This window comes from Scomber japonicus, chromosome 23, assembly GCF_027409825.1.
Source record: "Scomber japonicus isolate fScoJap1 chromosome 23, fScoJap1.pri, whole genome shotgun sequence".
Lineage (NCBI taxonomy): Eukaryota > Metazoa > Chordata > Actinopteri > Scombriformes > Scombridae > Scomber > Scomber japonicus.
The window spans coordinates 17732241-17740378 of NC_070600.1; the positions used below are offsets into that span (position 1 = coordinate 17732241).

Sequence of the window (8138 nt, forward strand, 5' to 3'; positions counted from 1 at the left end):
CTCTGGCCCCTTGTAGCAAGTTTGGGGACAATCCCCCACCCTTCCCATTTTTGACTTTTTCGACACTACCGGCACTGTCATTTTTTCAATTTTTGCCCGCTTTGGAAAATCCTTCACAATTTTCACACAATGCCTTCACGGTGCTTGATTTTACACATTTTTCATTCAGCCCGCCCCTCTGGCCCCTTGTAGCAAGTTTGGGGACAATCCCCCACCCTTCCCATTTTTGACTTTTTCGACACTACCGGCGCTGTCATTTTTTCAATTTTTGCCCGCTTTGGAAAATCCTTCACAATTTTCACACAATGCCTTCACGGTGCTTGATTTTACACATTTTTCATTCAGGCCGCCCCTCTGGCTCCTTGTAGCAAGTTTTGGGACAATCCCCCACCCTTCCCATTTTTGACTTTTTCGACACTACCGGCCCTGTCATTTTTTTCAATTTTTGCCCGCTTTGGAAAATCCTTCACAATTTTCACACAATGCCTTCACGGTGCTTGATTTTACACATTTTTCATTCAGGCCGACCCTCTGGCCCCTTGTAGCAAGTTTGGGGACAATCCCCCACCCTTCCCATTTTTGACTTTTTCGACACTACCGGCGCTGTCATTTTTTCAATTTTTGCCCGCTTTGGAAAATCCTTCACAATTTTCACACAATGCCTTCACGGTGCTTGATTTTACACATTTTTCATTCAGGCCGCCCCTCTGGCCCCTTGTAGCAAGATTTGGGACAATCCCCCACCCTTCCCATTTTTGACTTTTTCGACACTACCGGCCCTGTCATTTTTTTCAATTTTTGCCCGCTTTGGAAAATCCTTCACAATTTTCACACAATGCCTTCACGGTGCTTGATTTTACACATTTTTCATTCAGGCCGCCCCTCTGGCCCCTTGTAGCAAGTTTGGGGACAATCCCCCACCCTTCCCATTTTTGACTTTTTCGACACTACCGGCGCTGTCATTTTTTTCAATTTTTGCCCGCTTTGGAAAATCCTTCACAATTTTCACACAATGCCTTCACGGTGCTTGGTTTTACACATTTTTCATTCAGGCCGCCCCTCTGGCCCCTTGTAGCAAGTTTGGGGACAATCCCCCACCCTTCCCATTTTTAACTTTTTCGACACTACCAGCGCTGTCATTTTTTCAATTTTTGACTACCGGCCCTGTCATTTTTTTCAATTTTTGCCCGCTTTGGAAAATCCTTCACAATTTTCACACAATGCCTTCACGGTGCTTGATTTTACACATTTTTCATTCAGGCCGCCCCTCTGGCCCCTTGTAGCAAGTTTGGGGACAATCCCCCACCCTTCCCATTTTTGACTTTTTCGACACTCCCGGCCCTGTCATTTTTTTCAATTTTTGCCCGCTTTGGAAAATCCTTCACAATTTTCACACAATGCCTTCACGGTGCTTGATTTTACACATTTTTCATTCAGCCCGCCCCTCTGGCCCCTTGTAGCAAGTTTTGGGACAATCCCCCACCCTTCCCATTTTTGACTTTTTCGACACTACCGGCGCTGTCATTTTTTCAATTTTTGCCCGCTTTGGAAAATCCTTCACAATTTTCACACAATGCCTTCACGGTGCTTGATTTTGCACATTTTTCATTCAGGCCGCCCCTCTGGCCCCTTGTAGCAAGATTTGGGACAATCCCCCACCCTTCCCATTTTTGACTTTTTCGACACTACCGGCCCTGTCATTTTTTTCAATTTTTGCCCGCTTTGGAAAATCCTTCACAATTTTCACACAATGCCTTCACGGTGCTTGGTTTTACACATTTTTCATTCAGGCCGCCCCTCTGGCCCCTTGTAGCAAGTTTGGGGACAATCCCCCACCCTTCCCATTTTTGACTTTTTCGACACTACCGGCGCTGTCATTTTTTTCAATTTTTGCCCGCTTTGGAAAATCCTTCACAATTTTCACACAATGCCTTCACGGTGCTTGATTTTACACATTTTTCATTCAGGCCGCCCCTCTGGCCCCTTGTAGCAAGTTTGGGGACAATCCCCCACCCTTCCCATTTTTAACTTTTTCGACACTACCGGCGCTGTCATTTTTTCAATTTTTGACTACCGGCCCTGTCATTTTTTTCAATTTTTGCCCGCTTTGGAAAATCCTTCACAATTTTCACACAATGCCTTCACGGTGCTTGATTTTACACATTTTTCATTCAGGCCGCCCCTCTGGCCCCTTGTAGCAAGTTTTGGGACAATCCCCCACCCTTCCCATTTTTGACTTTTTCGACACTCCCGGCCCTGTCATTTTTTTCAATTTTTGCCCGCTTCGGAAAATCCTTCACAATTTTCACACAATGCCTTCACGGTGCTTGATTTTACACATTTTTCATTCAGCCCGCCCCTCTGGCCCCTTGTAGCAAGTTTTGGGACAATCCCCCACCCTTCCCATTTTTGACTTTTTCGACACTACCGGCCCTGTCATTTTTTTCAATTTTTGCCCGCTTTGGAAAATCCTTCACAATTTTCACACAATGCCTTCACGGTGCTTGATTTTACACATTTTTCATTCAGGCCGCCCCTCTGGCCCCTTGTAGCAAGTTTGGGGACAATCCCCCACCCTTCCCATTTTTGACTTTTTCGACACTACCGGCGCTGTCATTTTTTCAATTTTTGCCCGCTTTGGAATATCCTTCACAATTTTCACACAATGCCTTCATGGTGCTTGATTTTACACATTTTTCATTCAGGCCGCCCCTCTGGCCCCTTGTAGCAAGTTTGGGGACAATCCCCCACCCTTCCCATTTTTGACTTTTTCGACACTACCGGCCCTGTCATTTTTTTCAATTTTTGCCCGCTTTGGAAAATCCTTCACAATTTTCACACAATGCCTTCACGGTGCTTGATTTTACACATTTTTCATTCAGGCCGCCCCTCTGGCCCCTTGTAGCAAGTTTGGGGACAATCCCCCACCCTTCCCATTTTTGACTTTTTCGACACTACCGGCCCTGTCATTTTTTTCAATTTTTGCCCGCTTTGGAAAATCCTTCACAATTTTCACACAATGCCTTCACGGTGCTTGATTTTACACATTTTTCATTCAGGCCGCCCCTCTGGCCCCTTGTAGCAAGTTTGGGGACAATCCCCCACCCTTCCCATTTTTGACTTTTTCGACACTACCGACCCTGTCATTTTTTTCAATTTTTGCCCGCTTTGGAAAATCCTTCACAATTTTCACACAATGCCTTCAGGGTGCTTGATTTTACACATTTTTCATTCAGGCCGCCCCTCTGGCCCCTTGTAGCAAGTTTGGGGACAATCCCCCACCCTTCCCATTTTTGACTTTTTCGACACTACCGGCGCTGTCATTTTTTCAATTTTTGCCCGCTTTGGAAAATCCTTCACAATTTTCACACAATGCCTTCACGGTGCTTGATTTTACACATTTTTCATTCAGGCCGCCCCTCTGGCTCCTTGTAGCAAGTTTTGGGACAATCCCCCACCCTTCCCATTTTTGACTTTTTCGACACTACCGGCCCTGTCATTTTTTTCAATTTTTTCCCGCTTTGGAAAATCCTTCACTTTCCCTGGGTCCTATGTTCCCCAATCGCGCCTTGGTTGCTAACTCGGCGGTTAATTCGGCGGCTTCCTCAGCGGCTAACTCATCTGCTAACTCGGCGGCTAACTCAGCTAACTGGCTAAGTGTAGACGGGATCATCCCTATGTTCCCCGGTGACATACAATGTAATCTTGGTTTCAACCTGTACAACACAGAAATAAGAACATCAAGTAATACAGTGAAAGATGGGTTACATACACAAGAACAGTTTTGCAATTTTTTATCTTTTTATGTATTTGGCCACTCAGATGCAGGGTTGCCCTTAGGAAGCGAGGTTCCTGGATAAAAGCATTATATAGAGTATTTTACATCATTGTGTACTGTACAGTTTTTCTTTCAGTCAAGTCTTTGGTAGGTTTGAATATTGTCACAGTGATTCTGACTCATTTTGCCATGAGTGTAGTATATATTTATATTAGTCATAATTAGCGGCTGTGCAGAGGTTTGACAAAAGCCACAAACAAAAGGTCTTTTCCAACTTCACCGCATTAAAAAAAAAAAGAAAGATTTCAATGCAAACCTGATTTTCATGTATCACCATCCACACTACTCTACAGATGTACTGTAATGTTTCTCATTTGGCTCATGCAGATACTTATTTTATTTGGTTTGAAATCTCCGAGATCCCTACTGCCATCTCAGTTACATGAATGTAAACTGGTTTGTGTTGCCTTTTCATTAACAATGTCCCTTCTGCTCTGGAAAATATACAGACCTCAGTGGGGAGCTTCCAGAGTATAACAAGTAACACGGAAACAGTCTATGGGAGGAGATGAAAAATGAACACGATCAATAATTTGAAAGATGCTAAGATCACATAAATATTCTACACATGGTAAAGCTAAAGCTGTTTAATCCATTAAAATGATAATACATGTAATTGAAAGATATTTAGAGCTCAGAGTTGCTTAAAAGTGCACCGGTGAACAGTAAACTAAAGAGATTGAGTTGTGACACAAAATAAATGAGTAGAATGTGACATAATAATAGTGAGCTACAACATCTGTTTAGTCCAGGAGCAGATATACAGTATTGTCACAAATATTACAGACACTCTCACTTCCTGGAAGGCTTGCAACTGTGTCTCAAACAGAACTAATTTGGGAAGTAAATTTGTTGTTTGTTCGCCGTGGAGTCAGGCGAGGATATTGACCTTTTGCATCCAGTGCAGATACAATGCAGTATAGAGACTGTATTTAGACCAGCTTAGCTCAGAGAGTGACTGCAAGGGGGAAGTGAACTTGTGCACAGCAGGCAGGAACTAAGTACTTACAAAAAAACACTCCAAAACTAAATATGAAATACAGCTTTACATTTATTCTTGAACAAAGGTATCAACAATCACACAGTGAACCAAAAGTCTACTGCATACAAATACTTGTATCTGATAACATAATGTACAAATACAGACAAACTCAAACTTCAACTGAATTTGAAAAAAATGAAAAGCATACAACAGCAAAATAAAATGACGAGTAAAAGGAAAAGTTCCATAAATCTTTGTTTCAGCAAAAGCAATCATGTGTACCTGTTAAGTCAGACATGAGTTATTGGTCCTTAAGAACAGAGAAGAACATTATCAAGGAAATCTGCCTTCATTCAATTTCAGGCACTCTGTTCACACTGAGATTGTTGTCTGTTGTCTCCACATTCAATACAGCGCCGCCAGATCTGCAGGTATGCTGTCTTGATTTTCTTGATTTTGAACGTGTACACAACTGGGTTTAAAGCCGAGTTAGCATGAGAAAGCACAATGCCAACATAGATGGCTGGTATTGGTACAATATCCTCCCCACCAAAGTAAGCAATGCAGTTCATGATGTGGAGTGGGAGCCAGGACAGGGCAAACAGGACCAAGACCAGACAGAGATCCTGCTAGCTGCCTCTCTTTCTTCAGGTAGTTGTAAGACTGTGTTTGGACACTGTTGCCTGGTTTCTCTCGAAGCTTTCCTCGAATGGTGGTGAATGTAGCCGTACAACACAGCCATAATCAACAGAGGTATCAGTGTGCAGAGGAAAAAGTTAAAGTAGACGAGATATGACATGGGGATCACATCTATAAACCGGCAGTGCTTTGTAGAGTTGGCTGACTCAGGCAAGGGGTTTTGTTTGTTCCATCCAAGCATAGGTGCAAAACTCAAGTGGTATTGCAACAAGCCAACATGCTGCGACTACAAAGCAAGAATGTCTCTGTGTGACTGTATTTCTGTATCTATAGAAACAATTAATACATTTTAGTATCATCAACAATATTTATGTATGTGTGTTCTGAATTAAAGTGTCAACAAATCTACAAAATCAATAATCCAAAACGGTAATAGGCTGATGTAATAAATAAAATGTGAAGTATATAACTATATGCCTCTCTCACTATCCCAAACACCTCACAATACATGCATGTAGGTTTTGCATTAGATTAAATTCAACCCCTTTGTCTGGCAGTATGCTTTTACTTCTCTCTGCATATTCAGGAAGTATAAGTCTGAATAATTTTTACCTGAAAGGGATATACACCCGCAGGAAACGGTCGACTGCAATGGCCACCAGAGACAAAACTGAGACTACAGTCAACAGGATCACCACACAGCTGATGAAGAGGCAGACTTGAAATGAAGTGTTCATTTTTCCATCCACCATCACAGCCAATGGTATGGCTACGCAGCCAACCATTAAGTCAGCCACAGCCAGAGAGACGATGAGGCAGTAGGTGGGCTGTTGAATGCTCTTACTGATCCACAGGGCCAAAATAACCAGTATATTACCCAGACAGCAGCTGAGAGAAATGAGCACTTCCATCACGATGAAGATCCCCCGACTCACATCCATTGTACATCTAGGTATTCGATGTGCAGCGTGTTTGCATGTGAGCATGAGCCTTAACACACTGTGCTCTTTGAGGAAGTCATCACCCACTTCATAATTAGAAATAATTATATATCTAGAGGTTTGACAAACCTTGAACCATTGGTTTCAGTGGTTTTTAGAACCCATCTTGAAGCACATTATATTGGCAAAAAGAGGAAGTCACAAAGCCACATTTAAAAAAAAAAAAAAGAAGCTAACTCAGCGCTTTCATAAGGTGCACTGGAACAGCTGATGTTATGGTTGCAGCAGAGTGATTCCGGTATACAACATGCATGACACTATATTTCCACTCAATTAGACATCTTGTGGCTAATGCAAATCTTTCCAAATGAACTACATACATTGTTCATGTATGTACAACTGATAACTTCTTAATAAGACAAATGAGTTGTGGAGCAACAAAATATGTTCATTATTGACTTAACATTTGACTTTTTTTTTTCTTCTTTACAAATCTTTGTCCATGACTTATTGAAATGTATCACCTATAACATAAACTTTTTTGACTGCTCGACCACTTCTTTCCAGACTGAAATATCTCAATAACTAAATGAAACATGAAACTTTGTACATTCACAGTCTCCAGAGGATAAATCCTACTGGCTTTGGTGATACGTTGAGGTTACCTGTAATAAAATGTGCTAAAATTGCCTTCCCTTGCCTTGGTGATATCCCTGTCCTTTCCTGTATTCTAATAATGTGATTGGTTATGGTTGAAATTCGAGCTGCACATTCATTTTCTCAACAGGTTTAATTGTAACGATCTTAACTTTTCATCTACTGCTTTCTTCAGGTCAATTTGTCCAATACATTATTTTATACGGTGGCCCTGAAGTGCAAATCACAACAGCAAATTGCAAAACACAACAGCAAATCAGAAAGACTCACAACGGAAAAGGTATACATATACATATATATATACATACATACACATATATACATACATACATACAAACACATATATACATACATACATACATACATACATACATACATACATACATACATACATACATACATACATACATACATACATACATACATACATACATACATACATACATACATACATACATACATACATACATACATACATATACATACATATACATACATATACATACATACATACATACATACATACATATACATATATATACATACATATATATACATATACATATATACATATACATATATATACATACATATATACATATACATATATATACATACATATATATACACATATACATATATATACATACATATACATATACATATATATACATACATATACATACATATACATACATATACATACATATATATACATATACATATATACATACATATATATACATTTCAGAATTGCGGGTACATTTCGCGTCTCCGAGAAAAAACTTTGGTTATTTCCCCCTAGAAAAATCTTTCCTGGATCTGTTTTGAATATGATTGCTAATTATATTGAATGTTCACCAATAATAATGTTAGGTGTGTATTTTGGGCACATTTTATATGTAAAATATTCATTAAATGATTCCCACCCCACCAATTATTGACTGTCTTCAGCTCGTGATTCACTCGTTCAACTTGAATTAACATGAAATTATTAAGTATAATTCACAGTTTTTTTGTGCTAATCCTATAAATACTCATACAATCAATTGCACAGAGTATTTATTTTCTGTAATACACA

General features: G+C 40.2%; 1 pseudogene; it reads right to left on the bottom strand.

The window, feature by feature from the left end:
• Positions 1 to 4898: 4898 nt before the first annotated feature.
• LOC128353333 (adenosine receptor A1-like) lies at positions 4899 to 6615 on the bottom strand (annotated as a pseudogene).
• Between the last annotated feature and the right edge of the window lie 1523 nt (positions 6616 to 8138).